Below are 1,074 nucleotides of genomic sequence, written 5' to 3' on the forward strand. Positions count from 1 at the left end.
AGCTGCTGATTGGACGATCAGAGGAAGCTGCTGATTGGACGATCAGAGGAAGCTGCTGATTGGACGATCAGAGGAGGCTGCTGCTGCTTTCATCTGCTTCATAGTGAAACCAAACAGTCAGTTCTTCTGGGTTCTTGCTGCTAACTTAACATTTTCTGCTTTACAGGCTTATTCATATTTTATCAGTTTAAATGTGCTTCTCTCCCAGATGAAGCTGCTAATACAGCCTTGGCCTTTAACCCGAACAGTTTAGGCCCAAATAGGATAATTTTGTTTTTATATTCATTAAATATATTAAATTTTTTTATTGGGCTGGTGTGCAGTCGTATTATAAGACATTATAATTAAAATCAGAGAAAGATGTTGCTGCTGTCTCAGTGTCTGCCTCTCAACCAAAAGATGGCGCTGTTGTGCTGCATTTGATTCACAACGAGTGGAGACCATAGTCAAAGCAGTTTAAAAGATAAATATGCATAATGGTTAATTATAGTAATACGGCTTCAGAGCCATCAGGTAAATGCGGAATGACAGATGTAGAATCAGATAAACAGGGAGGAACTAAAAGCTGACCGTTATGTTTCATGTCCTGCTGTGTTAAACACTCATTCAGCTCACCTGCCACGCCTGATTGCTTACCTCAGGGGTCCCCAAACTTTTTCCTGTGAGGGCCACATAACTTTTCCTTTCTTTAGTGGGGGCCCGGAGTCAGTTTGTAACAGAAAAAGTGTGACGATTGCAGGAGCCTAATTGTAAAAATATATTGTTTTCCAGAAAGCACAATCAAATAACCACTGGGGACCCCTGGCTTACCTGTTCCACCTGGGCCTCGCCCTACTCAAACACCTCTCAGTCTCTGCCTCCTTGCCAGATTAGCGACAGCCACGAGCCAGTAGAGATCCAGTGTTTCCTTCCAAGCCTTCAGTGTTTCTACGACCCCTTTCTGTCCACGGATTTACCCCTCCTGCCAAACCTTCACGGATCCCTTCTGTTCTGGATTTCTGGACCCTGACCACCGATTATCACCTGCCCCTAACAGCTAAGTTTGCTCTCTCTGACCTCCTGTGTATGACCTCT

This window comes from Poecilia formosa, unplaced genomic scaffold, assembly GCF_000485575.1.
Source record: "Poecilia formosa unplaced genomic scaffold, Poecilia_formosa-5.1.2 Scaffold466, whole genome shotgun sequence".
Classification (NCBI taxonomy): Eukaryota; Metazoa; Chordata; class Actinopteri; order Cyprinodontiformes; family Poeciliidae; genus Poecilia; species Poecilia formosa.